Source organism: Eutrigla gurnardus, assembly GCF_963514095.1.
Source record: "Eutrigla gurnardus genome assembly, chromosome: 11".
NCBI classification, from domain to species: Eukaryota; Metazoa; Chordata; class Actinopteri; order Perciformes; family Triglidae; genus Eutrigla; species Eutrigla gurnardus.
In genome coordinates, this window is record NC_139925.1 from 23,745,180 (window position 1) to 23,767,052 (window position 21,873).

The window sequence follows — 21,873 nt, forward strand, 5'->3', positions numbered from 1 at the left end:
TGAGCACCTGTCTTTGGAAGCTTTCCCTCTGGCTAAGACTGCTATGAATGGGTTTGCTACTGTTGATAAAGAAATCCTCAGGAATGTAGTAATGCAACTAAGACCCTCCACCTGCTCACTTGACCCTATCCTGACCACCTTTTTCAAAACTGTGTTTAATTATCTAGAGGATAAGGTGCTACCAATATCACTCCCTGCTGACTGGCTTCCCCCCCTCCCCCTGGCACTAAAAACTGCTCTTGTGAAATATCTCCTAAAGAAAAGTAACCTGGATCCTTTAGTGCTAAATCATTTTTGGCCAATCGCAAATTGTTACTTTTTAAGTAAAATCCTTGAGAAATTCGTTTTTAAACTGTTTAAGGATTATCTAAATTTTAGCTGTGTATCTAACAAGTTTCAATCTAGCTTCAGCCCTCACCATAGCACTGAGACAGAAAGTTGTAAATTACCTCAGAATGAACAAGGATGAAAAGAAACTTTCCATATTAGTACTTTTCTTTGGTAGACTATTTTATCTCCCTTGGTGACCACTCATCGGCTAACACTAACATTTGGGGTTCCTCAAGGTTCCATTCTTGGACCTATGTTTAGTCTTTATATGTTGCCTCTGGGGAATATCATCAGAGAACATGGGATTCATTTTCATAACTATGCCGATGACACACAACTGTACATTTCACCCAATGACATCTGCCCTTTTGATAAACTGGTTCAATGCATTAATCACATAAACTTTTGGATGTCACATCATTTTTTGCATTTGAAAAAAGAAAACACAAAGGTTTTAATTATTGGATCAAAGGCCTAGGGAGAGATACTGTGCAGTAACTTAAAATCATTGACACAATATGCCAAGCCCCAAGCAAAAAATCTTGGCTGCGAGACCCTGATTTGAATTTTGAATCTCACATCAGAAATCTCACAAAAAATGGCCTTTTATCACCATAGAAATATTGTTAAAGTGCAGCCATATCTCTCCCAGGCAGACACTGAGAGACTCATGCATGCTTTTATCACCAGCAGGCCTGATTACTGCAATGCTCTTCTTTCTGGTCTTCCAAAAAAAGTTATAAGCAAACTACAGATCATTCAAAATGCAGCAGCACGTGAACTGACCAAGACCAGATGGAGAGCACACATCTCACCCATCCTAAAGTCCCTTCATTGGCTCCTGTTAGTTTAGGAATAGACTTTAAGATAATTGTATTGGTGTTTAAATCACTCAATGGACTACAGCCTGAATACCTGTCAGACATGCTCTTAACTTATGCTCCCCAAATATCGCTTAGGTCCTTGGACACTAGCCTCTTAGTTGTTCCCTGGGTGAGGACAAAGAATTACGCATCTCCCTGTATTGTTGTATTTTAATTGCATTGTTAAGCACCTTGTATTGCAATTTGGTATGAAAGGTGCTATATAAATAAAAAAAGTTTAAGTTTTAATTTTAAGAGGACCTTGGAAACATAAGACTCTATAACCAAAAGACCTTAGAGACATTAGACACTGGGGAACAGGATCCCGGCAAGATATTGGGAACATAGGAGGCTGGGAACATAAGACACTAGAAACATAGGACCCTAGGAACATAAGACCCCGAACATAGGACCCTGGGCACATAGGACCCTGTAAACATAGGAGGCTGAACATAGGACCCTGTAAACATAGGACCCCGAACACAGGACCCTGTAAACATAGGACCCTGAACATACACTCTTAGAAATAAGGGTTCCAATAGGGTTCTTTCACAAAGGCTGAGGTTCTACCTGGAACCATTTGCTTCTGAAAAACCCTTTCCCGAAGAAAGGGTTTTTCAAGGGTTCTTGGTAACACTAATGGTTCCAGTAAGAACCATTTTGATCGAGAGAACCCTTTAAAACCCCTTTCCTGAATAAAAGGTTTTAAATGGGTTCTTGGTAACGCTAAGGGTTCCAGTAAGAACTATTTTGATCCAGAGAACCGTTTTTGGAAGAAAGAGTTCTTCAGGGATTGTTGGAAGCATGGATCCTGTGTCACCAGGGACATACTTCCTGATAACACTTACCAATAATGGTGCAAAATACAATTCCTTGTGACTACTGATACAAATACTTTTCATATCTATTTTTTTTCTTCTTCTCCAGATCCTGTTGATTAAACTGTAACATAATTGCCCATCTTGGGATTTGAACACCTGCCACCCAGTCTAAAGTCACTGGCAGTAGTGACTGAGCTAACCTGCTAGCTGGGTGGAGTCATCAGGTCCACCATACTAGTCTATTACCTTACACCTTCTGATCAGACATACAAATAATGGCAGTCCTGAAACTGAAATGTTCTGTTACCAATTTATTTTCACAACCATTAATTATAAGAAAGCAAGACCTTCATCAGCCAATCTTGTTGACCCAGGCAAAGATTAGCTGTGACTGGGATTTTAACCCCCACTCTCCAAATCTAAAGTCTGTACCATTACCCACTGAGCTATCCAGCAGAACGTGTAGAGCAGGGACTCCTCTGACTCGCCACACTCACTCGCACAGCCAGGTTGACAGCTCCTTCATGTCAGTGGTCAGACAGAGAGCGCTGATCATGTGTCTGTTTAGCTCTGTCTGTACAAACTGTGACTTCTGCTTTTAGGTCACAGGTTCAATTCCCATGTTGACAGATATCATACCTTGCTGATTGCACTTCCAGACAATTAGCTCAGTTGTCTAGGAGCTGGTTCTTGGTGCCAGACGTGGGTTCAAGCCCCAGCAAGGGTGATAATGTTAATACATCAAAATACCTGGTAGTCTTTGTGAAACAAATGTACAACATTTTAGAGTCATGGTAGATGATGTTTGACAAAAACATATCAGAATTTTTATCCCAAAAATGGATTTTTTTTTTTTTACAGTGGTTTCAAATCTGTCTGCGCGACAGTGAATGGCTTACTCAATTTGTGAAGCCACAGTTGAGTTGCCATTTGCCAATTAGCTCAGTGTGATAGACAATGGTCTTTGGTTCCAGAAATTGTGGATTTCAGCCTCAACTGGTGCAAAATGTGCAACATTACAATGTCAACTGTCTTGCCTTCCTATTCTCCTGTTTGTTGCTCAGAATTGCCTAAAGTTGCCAAAGATAGTCTGGACCCGACCCATTGCTGCGCAGCAGCTATAATTGTGTTCATTTTTTAAAGTTTAGTTACACTACTCCCTTCTTCAGGAGGAAATTGACACACAGCAAAGAAGCAGCCAGGGGAATTGAACCCTGGGTCCCTACAGCAAGGATATAACCCCTCTTTCTGGGGCATCTAAGTGAGCTATACTACTCACTGGACAAAGGCTTTTGAAAGTTTGTTACAAGTCACGTGATCTAGAGATACAGTTTGAGGCCTGGTTGATGCAGAGTGACCATGTTAATGCCTACTGAGATGATGTGTGGATTAGTGACAGACAATTTGAAAAATATTAAACACTTATTTTACATACAATTTTACTCATGTATTTGTCTCCTTCTCATACTTTTCCATGATCTGCCTCATCCCATGGCTGCTGTACCCTGCTTACTGGCTTAGTCAAGTTGTGAAGCTGCACAAAAGTTCAGTGATAAAGAAAGGTCTTTGATGTCAGAGGCCAAGCCTTAACTGATGAAAAAATCATAGTGTAACACTGACTTTGGGGCTACTACATCAGGGTTTGTTGATGCCGGGATGCCGGATTGTTGATCTCCCGGGGGAAAGGGCAAGGTTTGGTGTGTTGGGCCTGCGAGCTGGCACAATGGCTGCTGTCATGTGTGAGTTAAGAGCTGGTTGCCCCATGGATTGCACCATATAGTCTGGTCTTCACCCTCTACAAGCCAGGTGTGACATACCAATAGTGATTACTGTGAACAGAACAGAACAAAGAAGAACAGAAGAGAGAGAGAACAGAAGAAACTTCAGAGAATCAAGGTGAGCTAAATATAATATCTTATTTCAGCATGCTTGACCCTAGCTGAGGACTTTTATGGTGAAAGGTGGACTAAGCATTTGTTTCTTGTTATGTTTTGTTCGTTTGCTTGCTTGTTTGTTTTCTTGTAGAAATGACTTACACAGCTTGGACGAAAGCCGAAGAGTGCCATTAGCTTGAAAAAGAGGGTTTTGCTGAGATTTCCATTATTGTTACAATACATAACATTTTGAGTACTTGTTACATACCACTGAAAAGTATTTTAACGTTATTTAAATCAATGTGAAAAATTTGTGGGGTTCCCTCACTTTCTCATGATTCTGTTCCACTGTCACGATAACTACATACAATATGTACTCTGATTCCTTTCATTGGATCATGCATTATTTTATTGTTCAGTCAGGACCACTTTGTCAAAAAGAATCTTTATTTATTTGCACAAGTTTCATTTGGCGGTATGGTACTGTTCTGGGACTCCCTGCTCTTCCACGCGCTTGCGTGGAAAGCCTGAGGCAGGAAGAGCACCTTCCTGCCCTTCATGAGCCATCATGAACGGCATAAGCAGGGAGCGTAGCAGCAAAGAAAAAACCCAGACAGAGCAGAGCAACCAACAAGAACAATGGTAAGGTACATAACAGATGACGGGAGGAGCTGGGGTGGAGGTGGGTTGAAAACGCCGGCAGAGGAAGCAACGAGGGAGGTCAGGCTAGAGCAGTTTAAATAGCGCGCTCTGAATGCAATTTCCCAATAGGAAGCGAGCACGGGGAGTCAGCTGAGCCGTCAGCTGATCTCCTCGGTTTTGACAGCTACGCTGTTGCTGCTGATTTAGAGCTTGACGTCGTGGCCTGCCAGAACTAACGCTACGCTTGATTTTGTAGATAGCTTACAATAAGGCGAAGTAAGTGCACCTTGGATTGATGGAACTAAAACTCTTTTTTCTCTCCCCTTTCTGCCATGTCACCGTTGCTGGAGATTACACAAATCCATGACTGAGGACAGCATGATGTGTCTGGCCTGTCATGTTGCTGATTCCACTTGACCTATGCTGACTTTTGACCTGTTCTCCCCTGGGACCTACACAGCCTGTTCTGTTGGACTATCTTTAAATAAATGTTTTTCTCATTAAAATGTTTTGAATGTTTGTTCAATGTCAACATGACAAATGACCACAATATAATATGAACTAAACTGATCTGTAGAATACAATATGGTTCTTTATAGAACCCTCAGAGGACAAGACAGTTATTTGTGAAAACCTTTGCAAAGGGATGTTTTTAGATCACCCTGTGTGAGGTCTAGATGAAACCCTTGAAACATGAAAGGTTTCTTGGTGGAACTCCTTTTGTAGGTTCTAGATGAAACCCTTGAAAAACGAAAGGGTTCTTAGTGGAACTCCCTTTGTGGGTTCTAGATGTAACCCTTGAAAAATGAAAGGGTTCTTAGTGGAACTCCCTGTGCAGGTTCTAGATGAAACCCTTGAAATATGAAAGGGTTCTTAGTGGAACTCCCTGCGTGGGTTCTTTGTAGAACCTCTAATGAGGGGTTCTGGGTGGAACTCCCTGTTTGGGTTCTAGATGAAACCCTTGGAAAATAAAAAGGGTTCTTGGTGGAACCCCCAGTACCTCTCATGGGGGGTTCTGGGTGGAACCTTACACACACAGTTCTAGGTATAACCCTTTATGTGGGGTTCTCGGTAGAACCTTCCAAAAGGGTTCCAGGTGGAACCTTTATAAAAGGTTCTACCTGGAGCCAAAAAGGGTTCTCCTATGAGGACAAGCCGAAGAACCTTATATGGTTCTACTTTATTTCTAAGAGTGTAGGACCCTAGAAACATAGGACCCTGAACATAGGACCCTGGAAACATAAGACTTTCGAAACAATGGAGCCTGGGGACAGAGACCTTTGGAAACATAGGACTCTAGGAACAGATGACCTTGTAAATGTACACTCTTTCAAAAGCCTTTGTCCAGTGAGTAGTATAGCTCACTTAGATGCCCCAGAAAGAGGGGTTATATCCTTGCTGTAGGGACCCAGGGTTCAATTCCCCTGGCTGTTTCTTTGCTGTGTGTCAATTTCCTCCTGAAGAAGGGAGTAGTGTAACTAAACTTTAAAAAATGAACACAATTATAGCTGCTGCGCAGCAATGGGTCGGGTCCAGACTATCTTTGGCAATTTTAGGCAATTCTGAGCAACAAACAGGAGAATAGGAAGGCAAGACAGTTGACATTGTAATGTTGCACATTTTGCACCAGTTGAGGCTGAAATCCACAATTTCTGGAACCAAAGACCATTGTCTATCACACTGAGCTAATTGGCAAATGGCAACTCAACTGTGGCTTCACAAATTGAGTAAGCCATTCACTGTCGCGCAGGCAGATTTGAAAACACTGTAAAAAAAAAATAAAAAAACGTTTTTGGGATAAAAATTCTGATATGTTTTTATCAAACATCATCTACCATGACTCTAAAATGTTGTACATTTGTTACACAAAGACTACCAGGTATTTTGATGTATTACCATTATCACCCTTGCTGGGGCTTGAACCCACATCGTCTGGCACCAAGAACCAGCTCCTAGACAACTGAGCTAATTTTCTGGAAGTGCCATCAGCAAGGTATGATGTCTGTCAACATGGGAATTGAACCTGTGACCTAAAAGCAGAAGTCACAGTTTGTACAGACAGAGCTAAACAGACACATGATCAGCTCCCTCTGTCTGACCACTGACATGAACCAAATGTAGGGGCCACAGCCCCAAGATTCTCGGATGTGACTTCTCAACGAACGAAAGATGAACTATTCACCTTTAAAAGATATACAGACAAAGGTCCCCTCGCAGCAGATGAGTAAACACTGGACCGACCTGGAGGAAATGGAGGCCGCTTTATGGCTCGGTTAGAGTATTTACGAACCCTTAAATCAGAGCATCTACAAGCTCTCCACATACCCCCGAACAAGGAGGACCAGACCTTTAGAGTCACCAGACTTTGAGGCACCTAAACACATCTGGAAACTGATTAACACCTTTGTTTGACAGAGAGCCTCGATTGAAGTATAAAGGATAACACCATATCTCTTCCTCACCATTTGCTCCCAAGGCATGGTGAAGACCCCTTCCTCCCGTCTTGGGAGTCATAAACTAATGACCTGGTCTGCTGGCATGCAGAGAGAGGTCACATGAACTCTGCAGGAAATCATGTTCACATTTTGACCAATTCAAGAAAAGGATGAGATATATGTTCAACATTAGTTTAAAACCATCCATAATAATCATTGAAGAATTATAAGCCTACTGGTGAACTTCCCGTCGTTCTACGCCGAAGGACAGAGAAGTTACCAAAAATGCTAAAAATTAACAGTGTCATTGTAAGGGATTTAACTACTGCACTCACGCAGTCAGACGAAAATATGTTTGCTCATTAATCTGCCCGCATCACCAAGGACAAAATGCTTACTAAGTTACCAAACTTGTTTGGGCTAGCTTGATAGGTTTGCATTGTATGTGTTTGATCAAAGTTCCTTTCAACTCTACCAAAAATGACTTGTACAGAGAAACCTGTTCGGGTTAACAGATTACGACCTCCTGTCCCCCTCTCCGGACCTTCTCAGTGATATAAGGTCTGGTTAGATACCAGTGGGAGTCTGCTGTGTGGGTCATATAAATACCTGTTACACTTGAAGCCACATATGTAGATAAGGAACACCATATGTTGTTCCTTTTAAGTAATTGTAGACATTTCCTCAGTCGAGACCACTTTTAGAGCAAGGCTACGAAATGCTCATGGACACTCCGAATTACAGTCTGGATTCATTATGGTTACGTATCAGTTGACAATTGTGACTGTCTGTTCAAACCCGAAGTTTCTGCGACCCAGAAGTACGCAGCTCAGAAACTGTGGTTCATCCACAAAATGTATGTAGACCTCTACTGCCCTCAAGTGGCCAGAGGTAAAATGGATCATCTCCCAGTCATCGTTAAGCAGATCAGAAAGAAAATCAATAGGTGTTGAATTCCGATGTATACCTATCAATATACGAGAATGTGTAAACCAGCTTCCATGGAACTATAGTGACCCCAGCGTATTATGTTAATCCATATCAATGCCATTTTCTTTTAGGAAAACGTGAGGACATTCATTTAATAATATGGTAAAGGATCTTGGACATACTTTCAGTTTCATTACAAATGTGCCATGTTACGTAATGACGCGAATTGCAGCCTACTATTGGAGATCAGTTTGACCATAACGGCTAGATGGTGTTCACATGTATAGTTATAGGATTGCATTTCGTTTTGTTTAACAGTTTAAATCACAAAGATTTCGGACTGTAACTCGAACGGGTCCCTCCTGGACACGCCCAGGAGGGGCGTGTCCAGCATAAAAGCTGCGTGTCACGGCGAGCTGGCGCGTTCTTCCCTCCAAGCTTCTGGCGTCCGGGCGCTCTGCCCTCCTGGCTTTGCCCCCCCCCGGGTCTTGCCTCCCCGCTTGTGCCACCAGGCGCTGGCCATCCGGCTTTTGTCTTCTCTCTTTTTACCCTCTTCAAGTTTCGTACTTTTCTTAGTTCCCAATTTTTACTCCTTTTATTGGAATAGTTCGTTCGACGTTAGATTCTTCAATTTTGCATTTTTAGCTTTTCTTTTTCCGCAAGCCTTTTTGATCAATGCTAATTCAACCAGCGGCCGCAAGATTTGGCATATTGACTAACGCTTATACCTAAGCCACCCAGACCGAATTCAAGGAGAAGACAGCTGTTTAACTAAGACGGATTACGGCAAAGACGGACGCCCGCTACGAAACTACCGCAGATCAGCGCTAACGGTTCCCTCGGTCCACGGGGGATCCCTCCGGGTCTACGTCACCGACGGAATAGCGACCGCTTGGAGTTTCAGTAAGCCAAGAAGAAGCATCCCAAAGTAAGACCGAATCCGCATTCAACAGTAATGACCGAGTTGCAGGGTGAAACTAAGTATAGCGTCTGTTAATATCTAATATCTGTGAGGTCACTTATCCCATTATTCACTTTTTCCTCTTACTAATCAAATCAAATCAAATCAATTTATTTATAAAGCACATTTAAAAACAACCAAGTTGACCAAAGTGCTGTACAGTTCAGTGAACACAAAATTACAAACAAGGTACAAAATACAAAAAAGCCATGGCTGGGACAGCCAGAATGAAAAATGACACACACTTGAGACCAGGGACATTTAAAGGCCTGGGAAAACAAAAAGGTTTTTAGATTTGCCTTAAAGGCAGCTGCAGAGGAGGAGCACCTAATTGAAATGGGTAGGCTGTTCCATAGCCTTGGGGCTGCAATGGCAAAGGCACGATCGCCCTTTCCTCGTAGCCTAGACCGGGGAACGGTCAGGAGCAGTTGATTCGAGGATCTAAGAATCCTTGGGTTGGAAAGGGGGGAGAGTAGGTTACAAATGTATTGGGGGGCCAGGCCATGTAGTGGTTGAAAAACAAATAAAAGAACTTTAACCTCTGTCCTGCACTTGATGGGGAGCCAATGAAGGGATGCTAGTATGGGTGTTATGTGTTCTTGCCTCCTAGTTCCTGTTAGCAATCTGGCAGCAGAATTCTGAACCAACTGTAAGCGGGATAGAGATGACTGGCTAATACCTAAATAAAGTGAGTTACAATAATCCAGCCTAGAGGTAATCAAGGTGTTGGGGTTGTAGCAGGAGCAGATTTGGTTATCAACAGTTAACTATCAATATCAATATCGGTATTAATAATTATATTTAATATATTATCATGATATAATCATGAATAAACGGGGCACCACCCTGGGATCAGGGAAAAGATAACCTAAAACTGTATTCAGTCTCAATATAAAGGTTTTATACTCACATGCCAATCATCGTGATCATTGGCATGGAAGCATAAAAACAATCTAACAATTAAGAAGGGGCGTGAAATTCAAGCACTAGCCTTCACAACCTGCTGTTATCCCGTGACATATACACAACAAGCACAAGAGACCGCTAGTTATAATATAATAAGATTTATTAAAATCAGTAATAATGATCACAATCAATAACACTGCAATTAACAAAGCCTTATTACCTAACTACCTAACACACAAAGCTAAGCTAAACAAAGGGAGAGACACACGTGGAGTGTGTGTGTGTGCGTATGTGTGTGCGTATGTGTGCTGCGTGCGTGTCGAGAGAGAGAGAGAGCGAGAGAGAGAGAGGGAGAGATGGCTATGTGCGGCCACCAGATGGAGCTATTCCTCGCAGCGTTCAGGGGCGGAGCCACTGACGTCCGATGGGGTAGAGAGAGAGAGGTGGAGCTATTCCTCGCAGCGTTCAGGGGCGGAGCCACTGACGTCCGATGGAGTAGCGAGAGAGAGAGAGAGAGAGAGATAGCCGTATGTAGCCACCAGATGTAGCTATGTCCCTAGCGTCCGCCGGGAACAGCTGGCTTAGGACACGAGTGTGCGGCGTGTATGTGTGTGTGTGTGTTAGCCGGACACAAACAAAGAGAGAGATAATGCGCGAGCGATATTCTGAGGCTCAGAAGCCGTGCCGCTATCACACGGGCTCGCGTGAATGAACTGGCGTTTATTCCGCAAGACTGGTCTTTTAACTGATAGTAGAGGCTCTCTGAGCTCGCGAATATGGCGGAGGTTAGTCGAAAACACTGTTACAGAAATCAATCCAGCTGCGTGGGTACACGATCAGCATTCGAATACAGCAGCACATGAACAAACGGACTCGGCGATCCGCGATCAGAACTTAAAACACATTAACAAGAATTACAAGCACGTCCTACACTATCGAATCTCTGCTTCTGCCCAGACAAATAGCCTCTTACTTTTGTCGATGTGAGATGCGTCGATGTGAGGGTTTCGTCCCGTGCGGTGATGGCGTTCCTTGACGCCGGCAACGGACGGTAGTTCGTGGGCGCTCGTTCAGCGCTGGATCCAATTGGTTGAAGAAAACCGTTAGTTATTCTTCCTTCTGCAGGGAAATGAGGGACAATCGTGGGGCTCGGCGATTTAGTCAGCTGATTTCAGACAAAGACGGGTCGAGTTATCCGTTCTGCTGGCAGCTGGGACGAAGAAAGTTTTTCTTCTTACCGCGGGGAACGGGAGAGTCGCGCTGTCGCGGTGGTCTCCTCGGGATCCAAAATGATGAACAAAAGAAAAATAAAACGAGTAGAGAAAAAGAGGGGTAAAACAGTCTGTTGCTCGTCCAGCGAGTTTGGGGGAAAGACTGCGGCCTAGGACAAAGGGAAACGCTGCAGACGTAATGTTCACCTCCTGGTGTAACGCAAGTTACGTTGGAGAGAGAGAGGGATCTGGTGGCGCCGGGATTTATAGCTCACGGCTGGTCCGGGGGAAACCCTGGAGTCCCATGCAGTTGTCAGCCAATAGGGCACCAGTTGTGTGACGTCAGATCTCACGACCAGGTGGAGGTGACACTAAAATGGTGGTTGTAGTTTTTATCTCCTTTGTCCCTTTGTCCGGCCGCATTGTGTAGGCTTTGTAGGCCGCATTGTGTAGTCCTAACGGTTAGGTCCCAACAAAGGCGTTATTGTAACTGTATTAAGGTCAGAGAGGGAGAGAATTGATTTAAGTTTTGCAATGTTTCGTAGTTGGAAAAAACAACTTTTCACTACAGAGTTTATTTGTTTATCAAATTTTAAATCGTGATCGAAGATCACCCCAAGATTTCTGGCATGGGTATGAAGATTGGGCGCCAGGGGACCTAAGTGATTTATTATACCTATGGAGGAGTTTGGGGGGCCAAAAAAGACCACTTCTGTCTTCCCATCATTTAATTGGAGATAGTTATTTGCCAACCATAGTTTGACGTCTTGGAGGCAGTCAAGAATGGACTCCAAGGTGGAGTTGTTGCTATGACCAGGTTCGAGTGGAAGATATAACTGTGTATCATCGGCGTAGCAATGATATGCGATATTGTGCTTTTGGAGAATGGAGCCTAAAGGGAGCAGGTATAGGGCGAATAGGATGGCGCCTAAGATGGAACCCTGGGGTACGCCGCATGTGATTGGAGCAGATGAAGAGTAGAGATTACCGATGTTAACAGAAAAGGATCTGGTAGAAAGGTAGGAGGCAAACCACTGGAGAGCGCTGCCTTGGATACCGACCTGATGCTCAAGCCGGTTCAGCAAGAGGGAGTGGTCAACAGTGTCGAAGGCAGAATTGAGATCTAAGAGTATTAATAAGGCGGGTTTACCAGAGTCGAGGGAGAGCAGTAGGTCGTTCGTGACTTTTAGCAGTGCTGACTCTGTACTATGCCGTGCCCTGAAACCTGACTGAAATTTGTCCATGATGTTATTTTTATCTAAGAAGGACAGAAGCTGGGAGTAAACCATTTTTTCCATGACCTTGGATAGAAACAGGAGTTTTGAGATTGGTCAAAAATTATTTAGAACAGCAGGATCTAGGTTTGGTTTTTTGATAATTGGCTGAACAACTGCATGTTTGAAGCATGATGGAACAGAACCATTAGCCAGGCTACTATTGAGGAGGAGTGACACTGTGGGACCTAGAGTGTTAAAAGCTTCCCTCAGCAGTTGGGTGGGAACAATGTCTATGGTACAGGTAGTCGGCCTAGTATGGGAGACAATGTCGACAATCTGAGAGAGGGACACAGGCTCAAACCTGGTGAGAACAGCCTTCACAAGTCTTCACAACTAACAGTGGGAGGGGCAGGGCAGGGGCTAGCAACAGGATTTAGAATAGTGTTAATTGCTTTGAATAATGATTTTGAGGAGTGGGAGTTTCTGGAGATGATGTTGGCAAAGTATGTTGCCCTTGCTGCCTTAACAGCTTGCTGGTATGTGTCAAGACATCCCCTCATGATGTCATATGAGACTTGTAACCTGTCACTTTTCCACCTTCTTTCAGCTTTCCTACATGACTGTCTCAGTGTGCGGGTGTTGGCATTAAGCCAGGGCTGGGTTTTAGTTTTAGGTTTCCTAGGCTTGAGGAGTCCAAATTCTTAGGAAGAACCCACTCGCCTTTATCGCCAAACGTGCTAGATGAGCTGTTAATCACATTTCCAGTTATATTTCTGGCGTTGTATTGGTGTTTTGTTTATTACATCTGTTATTGGTTTTTTCACTTTTGTTTAATCCCTAGTTAATCAATAAATTCCCCTAAAGCATAAAGTCGTTGTCCGTTTCAAGAACTTATGATCTAAGGAAATGAGACTGATTTATTAAATGATATTGATTAATTGTTAATTAATGAATAAGTGGTCATTAGAGTCATTAGAGTTCTGTCTGACCAACAGATGGTGCCCCTTTTACGAGAGCAGGTATTGAAATTGTAGATTAATATACATTGATATACATATTTTAATATCGTAATTTCCTTACATACACAGTTTACGTAGGTACCATTAGGTATTAACCCTTATCTTCCTACACAAACCATCTCAACCTGGCTGTGTGAGTGAGTGTGGCGAGTCAGAGGAGGCCCTGATCTACACGTTCTGCTGGATAGCTCAGTGGGTAATGGTACAGACTTTAGATTTGGAGGGTGGGGGTTAAAATCCCAGTCACAGCTTTGCCTGGGTCAACAAGATTGGCTGATGAAGGTCTTGCTTTCTTATAATTAATGGTTGTGAAAATAAATTGGTAACAGCACATTTCAGTTTCAGGACTGCCATTATTTGTATGTCTGATCAGAATGTGTAAGGTGATAGACTAGTATGGTGGACCTGATGACTCCACCCAGCTAGCAGGTTAGCTCAGTCACTACTGCCAGTGACTTTAGACTGGGTGGCAGGTGTTCAAATCGCAATATGGGCAATTATGTTGCAGTTTGATCAACAGGATCTGGAGAAGAACAAATAAACAAACAAAAAAATCGATATGAAAAGTATTTGTATCAGTAGTCACAAGCAATTGTATTTTGCACCATGTATGGAAGTATGTCCCTGGTGACACAGGATCTTATACCCATGCTTTCAACAATCCCTGAAGAACTCTTTCTTCCAAAAACGGTTCTCTGGATCAAAATAGTTCTTACTGGAACCCTTTTAAAACCTTTTATTCAGGAAAGGGGTTTTAAAGGGTTCTCTCGATCAAAATTGTTCTTACTGGAACCATTAGTGTTACCAAGAACCCTTGAAAAACCCTTTCTTCGGGAAAGGGTTTTTCAGAAGCAAATGGTTCCAGGTAGAACCTCAGTCCTTGTGAAAGAACCCTATTGGAACCCTTATTTCTAAGAGTGTAGGTACACTCCACACAATCTTTATTGCACTATGCTGGGGGATGCGCCACACACACACACACACACACACATACATGTAAACAGGGCCAACAGGGAACTATCATGCGCCACAAGCCAATAGGGGACTCCTGTTTCTGGTCATTTTGAAGATACAAACATAGAATAGTATAGCTTCTTTTAATGTCTTTTACCATAATATTACTTCAAATGTGTTCTTTTAATTTTTTTAAAGAAAAGACTAACAGTGGACTTGAATCCTTCAGCGACGTCTACCTATCACAAAGGGGACTTCCATAGCCTGCATTGGAGCCGTTAGCACCCACTCTTTCACCTATTGTTAGTTTGTTTACTGCGACGTCTACCTATCACAGAGGGGACTTCCATAGCCTGCATTGGAGCCGTTAGCACCCACTCTTTCACCTATTGTTAGTTTGTTTACTAAAGAGAATTTCATTGTTTCTTTCTGAAGTTGATCATTAACTTTGATGTTATCAACATTTAAACATTTCTCTGGAAAATAGAGAATACTTTTTACCTGTAAATCAGAAGTAATTTGCTAATTAGTATAAGCAACTTAATTTCTGAAAGTTACATTTTAGAGAGAAATTAAACCATGACACTACTTTTAAGGGGAATGCATATTCATCTACTAAATAATGCTATATTGCTTTAAACCTGATTTGTCATTCTGTTTCAATAACAAAATGTTAATGCTTAGCTCTAGTGGATGGCCTAGCCATTTACCAGACCTTCTCTGTATTAAAATGAGGAGCCAAGCACAATGAAAAGAAGTAAAAAACTACATCCAATAAAGGATAAACACAATCAGGATAAAGTCAAGAGGAAAAGAATATAGTTTCATTTTTAATTAATTGCTTCGAATAGATCTATTATAAACATCCCCAGAAATCCCCTATTAGCGAGTATTTTATGGCACAAGTTCCCATTTGGATAGCATGGAGCGACACTCACACTCCAACATGGACTGTCTCAAACTCAACTGAATTGTCTCTTCAAATATAGTTTTCTTTTAAAACAATACTTTAAGCTCAACTTTAGTGGATTTCCCAGCTTAAAGCTTCAGTATTTTTGAAAGTGAAGGACTACAGGGAAGAGCATTGATTGATCTTGTTTTTACTCATCTATCACTGTGTATTAGTGTTGTTTCTGTCAGTCTTACCAGTACAAGGGGGGACCTCCTAATAAAATGTTACTTGTGTTTACATGCTCTAGGCTTTACAATGCCGACAAAATCTTGAATTGCAGGAATCTCTGCAAGAGAAATATCTATCCTATTAAGATGAGGCACAGATCACATAGTTGTCTTAGTTTAAATAGTTAGGCACTACATTCTCAGAATTGAGTTACCTGCAGCCTGACTTAGAACCAAAATAATCTTTTAAAGTTTATTAATCTTTTAAATGACCTTTAAATAGGGCCTTTCTGGCTTTCACTTAATCATTGAAAAAATAATGCAACACTTGAAGTGTGCCTACCACTTTAAACAAAGTCTCCGTTCCAGTCTGAATTATTAGACATAGATCAGATATCACCAGTCCTGGTGTTTTTTTAATTGTAGGTTGTATTGAATGTATCAATAAATAATGCATGAGCTCTTATAAAGGAAAACACATTTTATTTTTGGTGGTCTTGTGGCAACGTTACAGGACATGGTCTTGAAGAACTTCACAATGTCACCTAAAAATATATTATTTCCCTTCGGGGTCAAATAAACATTGTCTCTAAAAAATAGCCCAGGCTTATCCAGTAGGCACCAAATACTCCTATGAAACTACTGTGAAGAACACATAATATATAGAATCCTGAGCTGATATCAGGACAGTGATTGGTTCCCTTGGTCAGGACTACGATGCAAATGTTCACTTTTGGTTACAGGGGATAATGGAATGTGTCTCAGTCACTTATGATGTCATTGTATGAAAGACATTTGATCATAGCACTGTTGTTCTTACGGTATACAGCTACTACTTTACTAAGACGAGGACCTAACACTTGTTTCTATTTTTTCGCTCTTACTTTATCGGCAATGATATGTTGTGATTTCTTCCTTTTGACAAATGTACTTATTTTAAGTCGCTTTGGACAAAAGCATCTGCTAAATGCCCTAAATTTAAATGTAAATACTACATGTGAATAAATGGCCAGACAACCATTGTTCCCTTCATAGACATTTAAATGTAACACATTTAACACCACTTGGCCTTCATTCAGATTCCAATGAGAGCTATGTGGCAATGGCAGACGGATGAAGCCAATGTTCAAATGTAGAAAATCTTGTCACATAATGATTGGTAGATGTGTCAGCAGACATTTGCATCCCAAACCTCGGGAACCAATCACTGTCCATGTAGCTGCTTAGGATTCTGTATATATTCTGGGCTTTTTTCACAAATCAGCCTTTGGTAACTTTTGTGTTGAAGCCTGCAGTATTTTTGTAAGACGACTAAATATTCTTCCTTCTCTTCGAACATTCATCTATTTTTGCCTTCTACCAGCTTCATCGCCAAAGTGATAGGTAAGTTCAACATTTACATTTACATATACCCCTTGTATGGCTGAATCAGTTGAGTCTGTTACTATCAATATGCTTTAGAGTAGATGCAGTAGAGTAAAAGGTTGCTTTTTCCACTAGTCAAAGTCTCCATTTTGCATTTGGGTTAAATGTAATAATATAATAATAACATTGTGTTGAAACTTATTTGAAATGCATGAGACCTTGCAAAATCCTAGAGCTGTACTTCAAATACTTTTTCAGTAATGCATTTGTGAGGTTTAGGCCTCAGACCAAAATTAAGCATTTAGTGACATTTTGTTTGTATGATGGAATCCTTGTGGGTTTTGTCTCGTTTGCTCATTGTTCATTTCCCTCAGATGCTTGTCATTGGTGAAGACAGTGCATCATGTATAATATGATCTTAATTACTCCACAGAAAAATTACATCCTGAAAAGGAAGCCTTCATTCCTGCTGGCAAAGATAAAGCCATATACACAGGAGAAGAACTTGTGTATGACAATGAAGACCCTAACTGTCCATGGCGACATGTATGTATATATCTATTTCTATATTTTGTTTCTTTGACACAAACACACACACACACACAAACACAATTTCATCATTTAACTAAGATATAAGGACTCTCATCCATACCAATATTGTGGATATCTGATTTGATTAGAAACTGGTTTAAATTCTTTTGAAGCTCATTGTTTTAAACTGAAACGTCGTCTTGCCATTACATTGTGCAGTAAAAAATATTGAGAAAGTAGGAGAAAAATTGTAAGGTATCTTAAAGCTATGGTCTACGATTTGAAAGGTTTGAAAAAAGCACCCCCCCCCCCCCCCCCCACACACACACACACACACATACACACATCCCTCCCCTCTGTGCTCCTTAACCCACCCGAGTTCATATCGTTCTCTCCTCGCAGCCTCCCACCTTCCTCTTATTTTACGAAAATAGTTCACCGAAATGTGTTTCTGAAAACATTTTAGGCGAGAAATAAGCTATGCAGTTCCTGAATCTGTCTTTATTTTGGATCGACAACGGTCAGTTTAAAACATTTTCAAGAGCTTGAGGGCGGCGGCCCGTCTCTCGAAACTCGCCACACCGCGATGGCATGCTTCTTACATAGACAATAAATGGGAACATTCCCTCCGGGTAAAGGATGAACTCAGGCAGGAAATTGTTTAGTTCCCGGTGTGTCCAGGACTTCCACAACATGAACAAAGCAATAATAGTGTTTATTACGGCCACGAATGATGAAACATTATCGGTGTAAATGCAGCGATTGCCGGTAAGATTTCTCTTTCACCCCGACTGCAGTACGTCCATGATCCCAAACTGTTTGCCACAATCCTGATCCAATAGTAAATTGACAAAACTTTCAAACCGTAGACCAGAGCTTTAATTGTCTGTCACTGATGTGAGCAATAACAGAGAGAAAATGGATTATAGAAATTGTGATGGGAATTTTTTTATTTAGTGGTTTATTTTAGGTTTATTAGAAGTTTGAATAGTTATAACCCTAATCCTTACAATATTCCATGTGTCTGTCGCTACTGCTAGCCTGTTTTGGACTCCTTATTTATAAATTACTCAGAGCTCTGTTAGGAGTGGTATTATTTCTCACCAGGAAATCATAAACTGATTTCCACCACAGAAATGACAGTCTACACTCATATAGTTGTGATATCACTAACATAACCAACCTTCTTCTTCAATTCGACACTCTGTAGTCATTTCTAGATATATTTTGTATTGTTTCACCCTCACATTGCCATAATCTTATTGGGTTTTCTGCCCTTTCAAGGAATCTTGATGGAAGACTTCATTGGAAAATCTTGACTCCATGGCATGATGAAAATTGATAAAGTCCTTTTCAACACTGAAATGAAGATTGCAAATGGACGCAATGCTGCTGAAACATTCCCAGGACTCCTGCACAACTGCCCTGTGGCAGTGAAACAAGTTCCCAAACATATGTCCAAAAAAGAATTGGAGATGGCTTATTTTCTGTGTTCAAAAAATGTACTAGTGGAACATTTGTTGCCAACCCATTTCTGTGTTAGAAGATGCTTACTTTGCCTATTTTGTCTCCCCTCTCTGTAAATTCAGCCTGAGTGAACTGGTTGAAAACGAGAATCTTCCAGAGAGACAAAACCTTACCAAGCAGCGACGACAAGAAATCTGCCAGGAGTTATTGCTGGGACTTGGGGAGCTTCACTTTTTTGCACTTTTGAATTTTGAAACCTGAAGCCTAAAAAACATTTTGTTTTGTAAAAGTTTAAAGATGGAATAACCGGTATTATGCATTTTGATTATGTTTGGTTGTGATTTTGTAGATGGCCTTTAATGGGCATATGAATAAGGAGTATTTTTGCTTTTCTACAGACGTCAACAACAAACTGTATATCACAGACTGTGGAGCAAGCAGAATAAAGGATCTTGCACAGACCACTTGCTACAGTTACGAGGATGTTGGAGGCCCACAATACACGTACAAGAAGGAATCTGATATCCAAGTGAGTTGAGCTTGAAAATGTTCATTTAAACGTAATTCATGATGCCATTTCGAACCATGACCACTGAGTTTGGATTTCTCAAATGTAATAATATAAAATATACCATATCAAGTTGTCCTGCATAGTCAGAAGAACTCATTATTTATTTTTATTTTTATTATTATTGTTCCTTATTTTTTACAGTTTGACTAGGTAAATGCAAATAGTTCAATGCAAAGAGCAGTTTTGGTGACTGTTAGATGACATTTTTTCAATTTCTTCCAATACATTTTAGGTAGCGGGGTGCTTGGTGCATTACATCCTGACTGATGATCCCGATCAAACCAGAACACCCTACACCAGTGATCCCCTTGGGCTGTCTCACAATGTCCAAACAGGCAACTTCACTCAGAAAAATGGATGAACCTAAAGGATATTATTACCAGAATGCTGAAAAGTTCATTTGAAGAATGTCCAACCATTGAGGAATGCCTTCAGATTTTCACATGTAAGTGCCACCCTAAATATTCTCTATTTTTTATTTGAAGTTCATTCCATGCCAACTCACTCAGAATTCAGAACCCCTCTTCGTTCATGTCATGAAGGGGTGGGGCTGGGATGCAGTGTCTGCTGCGGGGGTTGGTGTGGAGCTGTGGGACCTGTGTTAGTCTTGTCCTGGACTTGTTGCTCAAAGGAGCAGCACGGGGGTTGGGGAAGGTAGAGTCGTTTGCACATCGTTCATTTCAATGAGCTACCCCTCCAGTTACCATGCCGATCTACCCCGGTAAGAAGTGAACCAGCGTTGTAGGACAGAAAACCCAGAGTTAATGCTGAAGTTACCTCGCTAAGCCCAAATCCTGCTTCCTAGGACAGGCCTCCGGTGTCTCCAGTTTGTATTCAATGTACATAATCATATAGAATACACATATAATAATCACAAAACTGCTCATATTTAGCGTAGTGGGCCAAATCTCAAAAATTCATGACTTAAAAAGTATTTGGATTCCAGCTATAGTATTTTACGAGGTCCAATGAATTTAAGATACATTTTTACATACATTTTTCAAGAAATTCCATGACATGAACTGGGAGGGCCAAGGTGAGCTGGTATGGCATGACCCCATGTGTGTGTATGATTCTGTGCATTGGAAAAATGTTATCCTTAGAACACTACGGTGGAAACAATGAACTGTTTTAATATATTTACAGGTTTCACACAACAGTCCAACAGTGGAACCACAACCAACTCTGGCAGTGTGAATATAAATGAAGGAAGTTAATGTTTCTGTGAGTGAATTGGTGATTAGTGTTTACATAACCGGAGGTGGCAAAAAATGCATTTGGTAAATGTGTTTGAAGAAAGGTAGTGCCGTAAAAATGTATTCTTTTACTATTTTGAAAAAAATGTTTGTTTATTTCAGAGCACTTTGTTTATTTCAGGTTACCCTGACCCTGGAAATGTCAGATGAAGAGGAACAGGAACAACCAGCAGAAGCAGAAACATCTTCCGACGACACCGAAGAGGAATTATCTGTGCGTGAAATAGTAATTAGGAAGACAATTGCAAAACCAATTCCTAAAAAGTAGACGAATGTATGAAAATAGTGTGGCTATTAAATTTTAATACTATTATTTTTTGCAAATTGTTTCTTCAGAAAGGGAAGTAATCCAAGGAAGACCACCTTCAAAAACCCCAACGCCAATGGACATTCAAGTGAAAACTTCGTCAAACAGTCGACATCAGCGGATCTATGACAAGAAAAATTACAAGACATCTGAAAAAGAAGCATCAGGTTAAACCTGAAGTGGCAAAGGCACTTGCACACAGGCAAGTTTCAGCCATGCACAATCATCTTTTGAGCAAAATTAGGAACCTTGGAAACTACAACCATAACTGATCAGTCGTGAAATCTGGGAAAGGACAAATTGTACCTTAAAGGCAAGCAACCTGTCAATCAACAGCAACAGACTACCTGCCTTGCAAGTTTTGCTTCGCTATGTACGTCACAACAGACCTCAGGAGACATTGAAAGTGGTGCAAACTACAAGTTAAAGAGGACAGCCATTTCCATTGTTAGGAGTACAGCAAAAGCAAGAGATATACTCTCAGTTTAAGAGTGTGTGTGGATTTAAAAGCACTTTAAATAAACTTTGGCTTAACACAGCTCTGTATTGTTTTTATGTTTTTTATTTGTAGTTATAACCTGAAAATTGTATAATACACTGAAAAAAATATATCGTATTTGCACACAAATGATTTAGTCAAATCAATGCTGCAATATCAATTAACACTCACTTGCCAGTATCAAGTAAATTTTACTTACCATAAAACATAACAGTTGTAAAGACATTAAGTAGCATTTACTTAATTACATTGAAGTTTTAAGTTATAGTTATTTAAAATTAATTTAAAATGAAGTAAAATCTACTTGTTTTTCATAGACAGGAACATAATTGTCCTCAAAATTTTAAATATATTTTATATATATATATAGTATTTGCTGTTATGAAGTAGATTTAAATTATTTTCTTGTGCTTCACATTTTAATTTACTTGGTTGCATTCCGTTACTTTACTCACTAAAATTAGGTAATCATTGCCAGTTTTCTTTTGATAAATGTTACCAAATTAATTTAACCAATACTCTATGCATTTAATATATATTTATCACATACCACACAACTGAATAATAATGCAATTAAACTGTTTATTTTTCATTT

At 40.8% G+C, this 21,873-nt stretch overlaps 1 long non-coding RNA gene across 3 annotated transcripts; it reads left to right on the plus strand.

The window, feature by feature from the left end:
• The first annotated feature begins 14,222 nt into the window (after positions 1–14,222).
• Positions 14,223–21,607, plus strand: LOC311020853. 3 transcript variants are annotated; one of them, XR_014597949.1, is made up of 6 exons: positions 14,223–17,193; positions 18,463–18,954; positions 19,044–19,174; positions 19,449–19,661; positions 20,363–20,686; positions 20,809–21,607. It is a non-coding gene; the product is annotated as an uncharacterized lncRNA (long non-coding RNA). The 3 variants fall into 3 exon arrangements; XR_014597947.1 differs by having other exon boundaries at positions 18,463–19,174; XR_014597948.1 differs by having other exon boundaries at positions 18,463–19,174; positions 20,594–20,686.
• Positions 21,608–21,873: the final 266 nt, after the last annotated feature.